At 37.9% G+C, this 14,593-nt stretch overlaps 2 protein-coding genes and 1 long non-coding RNA gene across 3 annotated transcripts in view; 2 read left to right on the forward strand and 1 right to left on the reverse strand.

Annotated features, from left to right (window-relative positions):
* gnai1 (guanine nucleotide binding protein (G protein), alpha inhibiting activity polypeptide 1) overlaps positions 1-14,593 on the forward strand; it is a 424,795-nt gene that overhangs the window by 118,150 nt on the left and 292,052 nt on the right. The window lies entirely within an intron of this gene.
* The window catches only part of chrm2a (cholinergic receptor, muscarinic 2a), a 76,252-nt gene that overhangs the window by 10,785 nt on the left and 50,874 nt on the right, over positions 1-14,593 (reverse strand). The gene's annotated exons all lie outside the window — the stretch shown is intronic.
* Positions 9,700-13,903, forward strand: LOC106927353 (uncharacterized). The gene is made up of 3 exons (XR_001420278.2): positions 9,700-9,793; positions 10,792-10,846; positions 13,193-13,903. It is a non-coding gene; the product is annotated as an uncharacterized LOC106927353 (long non-coding RNA).

Below are 14,593 nucleotides of genomic sequence, written 5' to 3' on the forward strand. Positions count from 1 at the left end.
CTAAACTGGCCTAATCCCCACAAAAAGCATAAATCCACTGATTAACATACAAAAACACGAACAATACCAATGAGACACACTTGGAGAAGTGAAGTGGATCATTTTGTCCCTTAACAGCTCTTCGTCCAAGTCTGACTTCCATAAGCTTTGTCCCACACCTGAAATCTCTGCCACAAGTCAGAGAAAGCTCAAACACGCCAATCCAATCTAAGCTAACTGTAGATGTGCAAAACGTATGGAGAATCTTTACTCTATTTTTCATTGAAGTAACGAGGAAATTACAAGCGGTCGACATGGGAAGCTTTGATTTTTTTTCCATAGCCGTCAAGCCCTGTTCTGCCTATGATTCTGCAGGTTGCAACTCTGTTTTACTGGAGCTAAACAGAATCATCCTCACTTTAAATTTGGCTGGTGAAAAATACTGGCACTGAGACCTGCTGAGCTCGAGTGCAGTCGGAATCACCTGCAGAGAGCAGCATCAGAGGCGCTCTTAGCACAGCTATCGATCATGAAGCTTACCTGAAAGTTTTAGAACTGCAGCCGGTGCATCTGGCAGAGCGCTGTCAGAGAACGAGTGGCGTTAATGTTCACCATCCTTTGGATAATACACAATTCAGTAGAGTTTATCAAATACAAACAGCTGTTGAATGTTTTCCTTAACCATCCATCCTACAAACCTTTCACTCCAAAACAAGAAAAGCGTTTGATTGAATTTAAGGCCCTCCATGCTGTAATCCTAAATTCAGCTTTTTTTGTTTTGAGTAAAAATGGTGACAGTCAGTCTCTGCCATGGGAGGATGTGAATAAATGAGCTTGAATATTGCTCTGTGTTCAGTGTCGGGTATTCCTGGAGCCAGGCTCACTAGAGCTGAAAATTGCCCATGCCCTGAGGGAAACGGAGAAGGCCAACTTCACCATTTTTCACAACTCCTGTCCTGACTCTGTCTATTGTAATGGATTCCAGGCTGGTCAGATGGACAAGAACATCCAACAAGCTCACTGTTTTTTTTTTTTTATGTTTTTTTTTTTTTTAAATAAAAAAAAATCTAGGCATTTCCAATTATGTTGCTTTAAGCATGTACAGGCGTTACATCTGTGTTTTTTCACTTTGCCGTATGCACCTCACTGCCTTTCATATCCGATCTGTCACTGTTGAACAGGTAACGCCCAAAGCACCTGCCAGTGCTTTTGATGATTACATGCATTTTCCCTGCTGTCAGGCTCCACGGGAGTGTTCAGGCTTTGGGCCCTCATTTAGCCTGTGTTTGTGATGCAAAACAAATCACTGCTGCTGCACAGGGTCTCTGTAGGGGAACCTCTGAATGATTTTTACATTGCTTGAATGGGGTTAATCATTACTTACACAACATTGGCTCAAGGCTTATATGTAATACTAAACATTTCAGTTTGGTGTCCAATGAGGAGAACGTCTTGACAAAAACATTCCCATTTTTAAGGATTTAATTTGTTAGACACAGCTGAAACGTGCATTGTTTCAAAGTAAAAATTAAATTAGATGTATAATAAAAATAATAGTGGGGTGTAAACAATTGATGTAATTATTTTGTGGCACAATAACCTGAAACCTTTTCTGGCTTCACTATAAGTTTGCGTTCCCGCTTGCAGGATATTGTTTCATTAATTTTAACATGCTTATAAGCTCTTCTGCTGTTGGCCTGTCAGGGATTGTAACAAAAATCCTAAAGGAGCGGCGCTGAGGCATCCGAGTGTGTGCAAATATTCAGAAAAAACCCCCCCAAATTGACAGGAAATTAAAACTGTCCTGATAACCATCAAAGCAGAGAGAGGTTCTTATGCATCCAACCAATACCCAACTCATCTCTGTGAGGTGATGAAACATGGCTAAACAATCTGAGTCTTGAGCTGGAGAGTAATTATGAATTTGCATTCATTTCCTCGAGTTCTCTCTTCTGAGAGTTGTGGATTATTTTTACCGTTTAGTGCGCCCAGCTACAAGTTAGTCTCTGCAACCAGAGCCTTTAACTTCTTAATTTTTTTTTCTTTTTCTTTAAATTTTGTATGCACTTAAATCAGTGAAAACACGACACTTTAAGCTCACCCTTACTAAAAGAAGGTCCTAAATACCATATGCATCAGAGCAAAACCTTTTACTTAAACTGAATGTGACAGTGGACTTTTATCAGAATATCGGATGGCAACCTTCTGCCTGACATGACATAATTAATGGTAAAACCTCTCTTGCGCAGGTGTGACAAATCCTTGAAAAAGCCTGCGCTCTCTTTCGTGCTCGTGTCAAGTGGGTATGAGGTAAGAGACGATAATGGAGAGTTAACAAGCAGGAAATGACATTCAAGCAGGTGGAAAAAAAAACAAACTTTAATCTGCAGAGCCACAGAGTTGGATTCCCTTGAGAGCCTGTAGGTGGCCATGTGTCACTGTGCCCCAAGTGCAAACAACGACACGTCATAAACACTCTTCTTTCAGAATAAAATTATATTGCTGGGACATACGAATGGAGATTTTCACCATTAGATGCCACCGTAAGTTATAAAAAAAATGTCTGCATAAGTGATTTATGTAACTCTTGAAGTTTTCAGAGCATTGTGAAGTGGAAGGTAGTAATACAGTTTTCATCCCCATTTAAATTGTTCTGTTAGTTTCAGTTTTGTCGTTTCTTTGTGTTTAGGTTAAGATATCTTAGTATTTAAGTTCCCTCAGTCTCCACTGCTTAGTTCTTGCTCAGCGTTGCCCCAAATAAGACTCACCTATTTCTTATGTGGTTAGTCTCATCTCCTGTGTATGTAAGCACCAAACCCTCTATCAACATAAAGTTCCCACCATCTTGTTTGCATTTTGGTCCAGCTTCAAAGTCACAATATCTGACAGTGCTACACATCTGAATGTTTTATAATTTTACTTCTCCCTCACAAACTCTTGAATTAAATACATTTTATTCTTTACTTTGTGGAAAATTTCAAGGAGGATTGATAGCCATGCTAAAGAATACGTTTCTACGGAGGCCCTGAAGGGACATTGAACGAGAAACTAACTTTGTGCTGCACACCAGATAAACTTTCTTGCACGTCCTAGAAACTTTTCTCTGCACAGCAGATAGTTACTTTTCGTTGATGTCAATCTCTGCACCTCTGTCACCTCTGACAATTCAGCAGGCAACCAATTTATTGGACAAGTACATTACATATTTCCATTTCAGGAAACGCAGCCAGTCCCAAATAATCCGAAAGATCCCATGAGTTACCGAGTGTGCACAAAAAAGTTTATCTGATTAATACAAGAAATACAGGTCCCTCTTACAAACCTTCAGAGAATGTTGATCAAATTCTCTATTAATTTTTGAGTTTTGTAAAAGTGAACTCTACTCAAGTTAAGTGTTGTATTGAACTGTTGCAGTTCTAGAAAGCAGTAAAATCGAACAATCTGTTGTATAAACATGTCTGAAGACATGTTCTAACTGTGGAGGAGAGATTAAAATAGCCACGCGAGCCGACTTCTTTTTGAACAGATCCAGCTCAGCGAGAAGATCATATATTGTCGTAACTGCAGCTGACAGTTCAGAAACCACCCTGTCTGGAAAATATCACAGGCCTTCTGGGATGCAAAAATTAAAGAAAAAAAAAAAAAAAAGAAGGAAAACTGGAGTTCAGCCAGTAATGAATGTTCAATGTCCTGAAGCTAGCTGGGATAAGGTAAAAGGGGGACGAGTCAATTTTCCTTTGACAAGGAAGAGAGAGCCTGCAGCTTCTATATGACTTGACAAACGCCTCCATGCTGCCTCCTCAAAGCTCACACTTTTCCCTCTCACTTCACATTAAAGACTTTATTTCATACACATAAAAAAAACATTTTCTGATCCTGTTCATATTCATTTGACTTTCTTAGCAGATTTTCATTTTCCTATCTGAACTGTTTCTCAAACTAAAGCTAAGTGTCCTTATAACCTATCTAGTGTGGATCTTCATGTAGATCTTTTAAAAGTATATCTGATGTATTTCTAACATTATCCATGTCTCCTGCTTATCAAAACATATCTTTCTTTTATTTTAGCTTTGAGGAATTTATCCCTTGTGTCAACGAGCTGATACATGACATGTTTTTTCTTACTTGGCACGCAAGGACATTTGCAGCAACCTCGAAGCACGTTCCTGATCAGACAAACACTCAAAGCAACATCTGCTCATCAGAGTAACGTCTCTGGAGAAATTCTTCGGAACAGCGGCAGTTTGCAACGGCCTGCGTATTTGTGTGAGCCTAAAGGCATTTAAATGATCTGAGCAAGTTAAAAAACCGTCTCCAGTCCTCTCTGCCTGCATTATTCTTTTCCATTATTCTTTACAGTGTATGCAAAAAAATCCTTTGAGCTTGAATAAGTGTATTGACATTTCCATTTGTTGTGCCATAAAGACGTGCCCACTTTTGATTATCTAATCTAAGTCTTGTGGGCAAAAAATAGAGCAGCAGTGATTGTTGCACAATGCAGCGCGTGCCTTTCTGTCCATGGTGCAACTTCAGCACTCAAAGCTCTTAATACTTTTAAGAAACCTTAGTAGTTCGCTAAGCGTTTCTTGGCCATGAGAACAACTGTTAGCATGACAGGGTAACATTATGCCATATCTTTCTGTTTCTGCAGACCAAGATTTTCTTCCACGTTTTGAAACCAGGTTGCACTGACTCAGGAAGAGCTCTTTTTTTTTGTCCTCATTTCATTAATCTCTCCATGATGACATGTGGACTGTCTTGTTTCATCTGGGAGTTTCTGGCACTCCACCAACTTCCCATAAAACTGAATGCATAAAAGTGCTCTTCAGAGTTGGCTAATTTAAATAATGCTTCATTAATCGTCTTAGTTGGATCGTGTTGAGGCCTGCCTGCTACGCTGCGCCTGCATTTGGACATTTTGTTTAATTAAAATCTGCTTGTAAAGTGGCACCAGTAAACTGGAGTCGTTGGGTTTCTGTGTGACTTAAAAAGGTTTCATTTGTGTAACTTTATAGCACATTTAACCCAGTCTTGGGTGACAGACTCGTCAGGCATAACATAATGACCAATATGAGTATCCTGACGTGTGTCGCTACAAAGCGCCGCACGCACACATTTCTCAGAAAGAGCTTTAGCTTCTCCAACTGTTTCAGCTGCAGCCTGACCTGCTGGTGAAAAACCACTAGTGCGTCAGGATGTCATGAAATGTGCAAACAGAAACATCTTACAAGCCAAGACAGCCTATGTCCCTGTCACTGGTCCATCATTGTTGCTTTGTTGGTCTCCTTCTGATACACACCGACTGACCACAGGCTGGAAATACCAAACAAAATGAAGTTTTGGAGATGCTATGATCCAGTCATCCTGCAGTCACACTTTGTGCCTTGTCACAACCAACTCATCGTTATTCTTGCCCATTTTTTTCTGCTTCTACCACAACAACTTTGAGGACACCATGTTCACTTGCTGTCGCATAAGCTTCCCTCACAAACAGTTGTCAGAATGAAGAGATGCTTCCAAAGGAAAAAAAAATCCTCCATCTTGTTTTAAACATGTAAATATTCCTTTCAAACAAATGTGATCTGTGGAACTCTTGTCTGCTAGTTTTTAAGTTTCGGAGCGTTTAGGGAACACTACGTCAGCTGCAGTTGTTTAAATCAAAGAAAAGGACAGATATGCACACTTCGGTTTTAATCTGTTGGAGATTTTGAGACTGCATGAATGAATTAGAGAAATTATGCCAGGCTGAGTCGTCTGCAAACAAATGGAAAGGTCACCTTTTATTAATGTGGTGCGATGTCGCCTCTGAGTAATGAGATCGCGTTATGCAAGTGAACACTCAGACTTTGGGCAGTGAGTGGTTCTGACTTTATGACCAGACAATTTTAACTCCGGCCAATAAGCAATTATAGCCGACTCTACCACTAAAGTGTACTCAGCTGGATAAACATAATGTCACTCATGTCACTCTCAGTAGTTTAGAGGGTCACATGTCACACAAATCGGGTAGTTGAGGATATTCCATGTGAAGATACAAAGGCTATTCAACTTTGAATGTGAATATTTATGAAGTCGCTTATTTTATATGAAATATTTTGTCCTCCTTCTACTCATCTCCATTCCCAGCTGGATTTTCCAGATGGCCATTCAGTCTGAGCCTGAACAATTAAATGTTTTCTCTACTCTACTGTTTTCCCAAAGTGAGGGATGGCGGCCATGTCAAAGTCTCAATGCAATTAGCTGAGCTTCCTTGGACAGGCCAACCTTTTATTTTTGGGATGGCTTGGTGTTATTGTATTGTGATTGAACAGCATTAGACAGTTTGCTGGTGGATCCGAATTTAACTGAAAGATTGGATTTCATTGAAAGTAATTTACATCATTGAATGTGGACTAAATTTATTTTTTTTAACATACAAATTCTAAGCTTGTGATGACTTTTGTTCTAAATTGGCGCAATGTATGAACTAATTCATCGAATTTAACCAGTACGTTCATAAAAGATAAAGAATAATGTTTGTAGTGGTTTTCCAGTCGGGAACTCAAGCAGGAGTTAGGTGTCGATTTAATCTGCTGTTCTTCATAACACCAAGCCTCCTTTGCTTTCTCATTTTTATTCAGTCTTTTGTCTTTATAATTGTTTTTCTGAACACGCATGCACTCCACGTTTTCGACGAAAGGACGTTCACCTCTGCCATTTCGGTAAGCATTATGGTGCTCCTTTGCCCTCGCTGAATCAGTGGGACTACCTAAGCACTCTTAATCGCCACGGCACCATCACTGTCACCCTGCTACTGTCCTGTCCTCGCTCCTCTGAATGTGTCCCGCCTGTGATGTATCACACTGGCACCATCCCTAGATAGAAAGCTGTGGTGCTCATTAAGATAAGGAAAGATAGCAAAAATGAAAAAAAGACGGAGAAAGCGGAGGGAATGAGATAAAGCCTTGTGCCTGTTGGATTTGTTCCACTTCATTGTTTTTGTATTCCTCTGCCCTCTCCTTCCTCCATTCCCCATTCTGTCCCTCTTTCTCCTGTGATTCAGGGTTTATCAATAAGCAGAGCCTTGTCACCCTTGGACAGGTTGTTCAATTTACATTTAGTGTTTTAGATTTTCACCTTATGCCATTTACATAACGACACATCCATTTGAGCACCAACAATTAAATGGGAGATGAGTATTTCCCCACATTTCTGTGTTTCTGAAATGAAGCACTGAGCGAAAAGCCACAAGACTATAACAAACTGTCAAATTCAGGGGGGTGTTATGGGACTTGCAGTCCTCGAACCACTGATGTATGAAGACACTCTGTGGTTTTTCACTTGCCTGTAAAAGAGGCAACTTCAGCTCTGTCAGATGAGACAAGGATGCCAGAGCCAGTCACAAGAGGCCATCAGCATCGCAGGCAGTAATCGGAGTTCTGAAGCCTCATGGTGTCGCTCAAAATAAAGCTGACAGATGCTAATCCATGAAAGTCAACCTTGATCCCAGTAACAGATGCATCATGGCCAAAACTGGTGGTGTTCAAACCTGACAGCCTGTCAAACGGGGCTGTTATAGAGACAGGGAATTTCAACAGGATTCACTTATGTGGCTTTCCTGATTAGATGAGGATGTCAGCTTTTTCATTTGTATGCTGATGGAAGGGGATTAGTGGTCGATGTAATATGATATCTGACTTGTGATATTTCATCTCTTGTCTCACCCTAATATCCTCTCTACAGAGAGTCTACGCTATTCTGACAGCTTTTCACATCATCTTTGTGATTGAAGTGCTATACCTGCTGATTGGCAGATCAATGCAGTGTTCCAGAATGTTTAAGAAAGGGAAGGTCTGGTTGTGGTCTGCAACTTGAGTCCTTGAGAGACTTTGACCTTGAATGGAGTCAAGACCGGTTCTTCCAAGACCAAAGCAAAGGCCGGGGCCTAATGTTGAACTTCAACAAATGTTTCAGGACATTTTGTACACCATTCTTGGCAAAGAAAAGCAAGCTAGTCCCTTTTGTAGGCTGGATTCCACCAGCGCTGCCCTTGGTTATATGAACAAAACCTCAAGGCAAAGTCAAGGACATACAGTAGCTTCTGCCATGCAAGGTTAGTCTATGCCTTGAGTGGAAGAGTTCAAATTCCTTGGATATGAACAATGGGATGATGGAACTGCAAGAGAGAAAGAATGATTTGAGCCATTGTGGCAAAGAAAGAGTTTTACCACAAAACAAGTGGGGCACAATGTCAGATAAGAAGATAACAATAGATGGATGAATGCTATTATAAACTCATAGTTTCTATCAGAATGGAAATTGTAATACTCTCTCGTTATACATTCTGTGCTGTATGTTAAATACTCCTGATTTCATTTGCATTACCCTAGAAAAACGTCCCACCTGGAATTACCAGTCACGAGTGTAGCTGCTCACTTAAATTATGTCAGTGAGGTTTAAGAGAATAATTAATGATCTGAGGGTTTCATTTTCCAATAAAAGGACCACAGTAAGTGCTGCTGGCATGCTGTCAAAGATTGGCATTTTTTTAGAGAGAAAATTAATGAGGCATTCTTAAAGAAGTTTTAGCAGGTCTTGAAATGGGATTGATCACGCATTGATCTCTTTTGCATTGTTCTCAAAGGAAACAGCTGACTTAACTTTGCATTGCTTGTTAAATATCCTCACATAATTCTTTGAAAATCCAAACAAAAACAGTGTTGTGGATTTATTGAGGAAAAGAAATGTGGAAAAAATTGCTTTGCAAAGGGATGTGTGAAGGGAAGAAATGTCAGCTATGTAATTAGCCCTGTTTAGTATGTCCTCCCTGCACTTCCAGTGTTTTATTCCCATGTGTCCTGACTGACAGCTTTATTTTTCGTGGAAAGCATGCCGCTGGACTTTTGTTCTCAAAAGCTATTCTGTCTGCCATTAAAACATGGCTAATTGGTGTTTCTCATCTAGTTCAGCAGAAACACTGCACCTCACCCCGCATCTCATGAAAACACTGTGCCTTGAGCAAATCAGATCCCCTCAAATAAGCATTCATTAGCAGACCTGCCACCATAATGGCTATTTTGTTGATAATAACTTATGAAAAGGAAAGAAGCCCCCCAAAAAATCTGGTATCATTTTCGACTTCATTATTTTTTGAATTCCATCTCTTGCCTGTAACCAAAATCTATGGCAACATCAAATCTCTGAAATATTTTGACCCATTATAATATGATGAAAGTGAACAGACAATATTTTAATCAAACTGCAAAATAATAAGTTTGAGCTGAGAACATCTGTAAAAGAAAATGTTTTTTTCTATCATTTTGTTTCTAGTTTACATGATCTGTAAGCACCTTGTGTTGTCACCTTTAAAATAAGACAATCACATGACAAACACGTTAAAATTCAATGTTTCAATACAAATTATTACATTTCTTGGGTCGATGGCTTAAAAATATATCTATTGATTCTTTTAAGCTAAAGCTGAAAATTGTGCATTTATTTTCTGACTATCGTCAAACCATCTTCTCAGAACAAGAGAACAACTCTCCAAGTCATTGTGTCAAAATGAGTTTACTGGTTGACTGGAAATACATTTTTATGCTAATGTATTTGTAAAGGGGTGAAGACAAGTTATAAGTAAATGAAAACACTAAGCATAAATAGTCTCCCCAACATTATTTTTCTTTTTCTGTCCTTAATTTAATAAGTTCTTTAGTTATTTCAGTTATTCAGTGTGATTCCACATACAGCCACTAGGGGCACCGGTCGAATTGCTGGCATATAGAATGTTGGGCACACAGAGGAAGAATAAACTTTCCTCTTTTCTGTATCACGGGTCAGTAAAAATGTACTATGACTCATATATGTTGTTTACCGTTTAGAGATGAAGAGGTTGTAGACTTGAGAGTCAACTAGTGAGTCACGTTATGCTGTTTCTGATCAGTATTGTGCAGAAAACAGGAGATATTTTTGGAGACAAATTAATGCTAATGCTAGCGGACCTAGCACATGTGTGCTAAGCTAGCTGAGAAACAGCTGAATGACTACTGAATTCATTTTGAACTTACTTTATTCTGCACATTTTGAAGCTGTTCTCACACAAAGGACATTGTTTGGGTCTCTTTATTTGTAAAATGGACATATCTTTGTGGGTTATTGCAAAAAACCAGAGGAACCATATGTTAGCATCTTAGTCAAGAGACCTAGCAGTAAAGGAGCGTTGCATATTTTTCAGTTTTGTCGTCAGTGTTTTGCGTAAAGGGTAAAATACTGTTCTGTCAAAACAGTGGATGCAGTTAAAAGCTAAAATGCTTAAAAAATAAAGTATATTTTATTTGTGAAGAATAAAAATGGTAGAAACTTTTAAAAATAGTTATAAGCAAATTCATATATTTTTATTTTGATAGTTAAAAATAAAAAAGGTCTGAGATAAAGGGACAAGTTATTTATGTTAAAGCACTAACTATAAAGGATTAAAAGCCACCCGTGAAAAGATTTGTCATTTGATAAAAATTAAATGGAGCATGTTAAAATAATTCTTTCTTTGGTTTGAAGGGATAATATGGCCATTTGTGATGCAATAGATCTAAGGGCTAGCTACTGAAGTTACCTGAAGTATTTGATTGTGCACGAAGTATTGTATATAGGGTATGTTCACTTCACAGAAGTGCAGTGAACTTCTGTGTGAAGTCAGGTGTGTTTGAGCACGATTGCTAGTTACACTGTTGAAAGCTGTACGGACAGCCAAGCAAAGTTTAACTTGCTTGGCTGTCGGTCAGGTGTTAAATGCTAATGGAGGCTCATTGTGTGTGTCTCATCTTTTCTGTATCACAGCACCACACGTTGAGAGGACAAACAACATTATCCTCAGCCCGTCCAAGGTTGCCAGGTAACATACTACTTCTCTCCCACATTTGAGAAAAACTTTAGAAACCTGTGGGCCTCTGGAGTACGACTCGTTTTGGTCCCCTACATGGACAAATTTTCTTTTAAACATGGAAATTTCAATAGATTAATAGTAAGAGACATGTTGGATTTAAGGTTTATATTCATTTTCCTCATAACAATGGAGTTTTGCACAAACCAACCCATTTATTTGTGCTTAAAATGTTGGTTACCCACTTTATTTCTATAATCCATTATGAATTGTGTGAAATATGAGTGCAGCTTTTGAACCAGCTTTCTTAGATTTACATATAGGGTATTTGGAATGGCAAATAAGGATCAAAATATGTCAGATTACTATCATAAAAGAATATAACTACATTCTCCATTACTTCAAAAATCATGACTGGTCTACTCTCAGCAGGGCTGCCATTCCTCAATAGTTAGATTTTTACTGTAGATTCTTGAACCACATCCATCCTGATTCAGCAACGTCCTGGAACAAAGTGGATAAACCTGGCATTGTTTCTCAAGGTGTCTGTGAACAGTAACTATCTCCGGTCTGTGTGTGGGATTCAGCCACTGAAATATGGTCAAATAGGTGCATATGAAAGCATCATTGTGACAGTTACAAATTGATCCTCTACATAAACAATCAAACTAATTAAAACAGTCTTTCAGAAACACCTTCTCAGAATCCTCTTCTACCCACCCAACTAGATTAGGTTCTGATTTATTTCATAGCAAATCAAATTACTCCTTTAAATTTAAAATTGACTGGATTTTCTTTAATATTAAAGCTTTCTGTAGTCATTAAAATATAATTGCTAAGTTCTAAGCTTACACACTGATAACTAAATTGCAAAAAGGACTTTATTGCAGCACTCTTGTTTGTTTTGATCCCACAGAGCAATTCCCCTTATCTTGATTGGACATGTCCAAGTTAATGAAGCTAGTGAGGATATATTGAAGGGATTATTTGCCCAAATAAAAAAAAAAAGAGAACTGCTTAACAATCATTGTTGTTTCCAGCCAGCAGGAAAAAGCCTCATGAAGAGCCAGGCATATGCAAAACTGATCCTCACAAAATGCACTTAGCAGATTTAGAACTGATATGGCCATAATGATGTCTCAAATCTGTGGTGAGAAAGAATTTAAAGCTACATTATAAATGTAAGTAACAATCAAACATCGTAAGGATCAGAAACACCATTCTGGTTGTAATCTGAGAGCTTGGCATCGTCCTAAAATACAAAAAGACGAATGTGACTGCAGAGACATCCTCTGTTCCTTATCGAGCCATTGTCTCAATTTCATTAAATTGTTTTCTTACTATCTTATTTGTTAAATCTTGTTATAGTTCAGATTGATCTACGTTTGATCAAAAATTAAGTGACTGTATGAATCTGCCAGGTGGTCTCAAGAACAACTTATAAATCCCTCTGATTTTTTAAAAATTCACCTGGGTAATGCATAACATCTTTATTAAATGTTGCTTTTTCATTAGCAAAACACGGAAAATTGTCATAGTTCACCAAATCAAAGCTTGAAAACAACACTGTTTAGTTAATCTTTGACTTGGTGAACCGAGACACTGAAATAAATGAACTTCTCAAGAATAATCTGTATTTTTAGCATGTTCTTTTTCCCAACGGTTAAACTGACCCTGATACAAATGAGTGAGGGGATTTGCTAGGAACATCATCGCCTTCAAATAACAGTCTTGTTGTAATGGATGCAACTTTCAGATGTCTGAACCAAATGTCTGAATTTGCTCATCAGCAGTCATTCAGCTCTGCAGAGGCCTGGTAACGAGCCATTCAGTCATTCAGGTGTTTTGGAGACGAGATGAATCTGAAAGTTGCAGTATAATAACTCAGTCTGTCACCACTGATTTAGGAGGCTTACTTTTGATTATAATGCTTGGCACAAATTTTATATATATATATTTAACCTTAGAAAGTCATTTTATTGGAGTAAGAAACTCTTAATTGCTAGTAGAGTTATGTGAAAACAATTTTCCTCATGAAGGGGCTTTTAAAAACCTCTGCATTAATAATAAATGCAAATGTTTGTGTTTGTTCTGTACAAATAGGATAAACTAATAGAATAAATCTAACCATAAAACCAGAAGTCCTTTCAAATTCCAGACAAAGAGTTGGCTCAGACCCCAAGTACTTAATGTCCAGGTTTGACAGCGGCAATAAAAAATTCAGATCTGACTTTTTATATATATATATATATATATATATATATATATATATTTTTTTTTTTTTTTTCATGTTCATGTTTTTTTTTTTACATGACTGAGGTTCATTTTTATTCCCTTTGTGGTTTCTTTTTTTTTCAGACTGCTGCCAGGTTCCTCCTCTCATTCACATACACACTCAAAAGATAATTGATCAAAGTGAAAGGCCAAGAATATTCCCATCTCTGGAGAATGGATTCAAAACTGTCAGCTCATCAGAGTGCTGCAATCACAATGTCGATCAAATTGAAAAGGTAAGTGCAAAGGAGTGGAAGCAGTCATAGAAAAATATTCCACCATTACCACTGATGAATCAAACTCCCTGAACTTGTGTACATGTGTTTTTGTACTTTTCATGGTATTTAAAGTAAAACTATTTTAGTTAGTCTTATCCATTTTGACTTGTTTTGCAGAACTTGCATATAAACTAACAATAATGAAGTGAAGGGGTTTAGAAAGCAGACTATAATGCAATTGGGTCAGTGTTGCAGCCTGTTACATTTAATAATTATAAGCCGTTTCTTTATTGGGTTTAAAAGAGAAAAGTTGTTAGCAGCAAGAAATGATGAAACTCTGAGAAAGTGACTGTTGCACCGAATTGAGTTTTATTGAAATATTTTTGCCCCAGTAAATCTTTTACAAGAATGGATCTTAACTTCATGAATTCATTTTTTACCATCGCCTTGCATTAACTTTGTCACAATTTATTGTATATTGATTCTAAGTATTCTTAGTTGCAATCAAAAATAAACTTTGATTTAATGTGTTAACTGACTTTTGCACTTTGTTCATCTTCCACAATCTGGATTTAGAGCTTTTCTCATTTATTTTTAGAGTAACCTTCACATTTTCTATGGTCGTTTTCAATCTATTCATTTGAAATGTCATCCTAGAATAGAAGATCTGTGCTGCACTCCGGTTTCTGACAGAAGCATACAAACAGCTCAGCCTTAGGTTTTTGGTTTGCGTGTAACAGCAGAATATATTCGTCATGCCAATAAAAAATATAACTTTAGAGTAAAAATGACTAACGATGATAAAGAAGGAAAAACTCATTCTTTAAAGTATGTTTTTAATTCCGTAGGATTTAAATTTGTCAACGTCTTTCAAGCTTTTTCTGTACCTCCGATCTGATCCCACCCACCATTTCACAGCTGCAGCCACTCAGTCATTAGATAACCCAGCTGAACATGAAAGCGTGAGACGACATAAATGCACCTGAGCTACTCAGCCACAGCTTCACTTTCCCACAGAACAGAAACATCACATAGGCTGCACATGCTCCATGTTATTGAAGCTAAAAAATAGATTTCCTTTTCAAAACATATTCTACATTATGGAGCCTCGGTAGTGAAACAGACTGCTGTAAAACTCATCCGTCTGCAGACAGTCTTCCTTCCACACACTTAATAAAATATTTAGCTGCAAGTTAAACTGAGGCCAAATTATACTTAAAAATCAACATTCACTCAAATGTTAAAATATTCAGGTCAGATCAAAGGG

The sequence above is a fragment of the Poecilia mexicana genome, unplaced genomic scaffold (genome assembly GCF_051168715.1).
Source record: "Poecilia mexicana isolate PSO_F unplaced genomic scaffold, ASM5116871v1 scaffold_23, whole genome shotgun sequence".
NCBI classification, from domain to species: Eukaryota; Metazoa; Chordata; class Actinopteri; order Cyprinodontiformes; family Poeciliidae; genus Poecilia; species Poecilia mexicana.